General features: G+C 48.9%; 1 non-coding gene across 1 annotated transcript; it reads left to right on the top strand.

The window, feature by feature from the left end:
• The first annotated feature begins 197 nt into the window (after nucleotides 1–197).
• On the top strand, nucleotides 198–316 carry LOC117118928. Its single transcript, XR_004447114.1, has one exon. It is a non-coding gene; the product is annotated as a 5S ribosomal RNA (ribosomal RNA).
• The last annotated feature ends 130 nt before the right edge of the window (nucleotides 317–446 follow it).

The following is a 446-nucleotide window of genomic DNA, read 5'->3' as shown; positions in this document are numbered from 1 at the left end:
TTCGAGGGTCGTTTGAACAAAACGGCAGTCTTCTTCTGTCTAAAGCATCCTAGTTAATGCCGTACGGTAGTAAAATGGTTGGTTTATTGTTCAACACCGGTGTTTGTAAAAAATGTACTCGCGCAGCAGAGTGGTCAGGGGAGTTAGAGGAAATCCCCAGCAGACAAGCGCGCGTTGATATGAAATACCACTCACATGTCTACGGCCATACTACGTTGAAAACACCGGTTCTCGTCCGATCACCGAATTTAAGCAACGTCGGGCCCGGTTAGTACTTGGATGGGTGACCGCCTGGGAATACCGGGTGCTGTAGACTTTTTACATTTCCCCCCCAAATTCTAAAGTAGGGGTGCGTGAGAGTCCACACGACCTCGGGCCCATATAGTTGGGGCTGAGCTGCAAACATTTTGAGAATATGGACCTCTAAGTGCCCGGAAATTGCACTC

The sequence above is a fragment of the Anneissia japonica genome, unplaced genomic scaffold (genome assembly GCF_011630105.1).
Source record: "Anneissia japonica isolate Jap-2015-1 unplaced genomic scaffold, ASM1163010v1 scaffold149055_len1094_cov108, whole genome shotgun sequence".
Taxonomy (NCBI): domain Eukaryota; kingdom Metazoa; phylum Echinodermata; class Crinoidea; order Comatulida; family Comatulidae; genus Anneissia; species Anneissia japonica.
The sequence above is the reverse complement of the archived record's forward strand: the minus strand, read 5'-3'. Positions and strand labels throughout refer to the sequence as shown.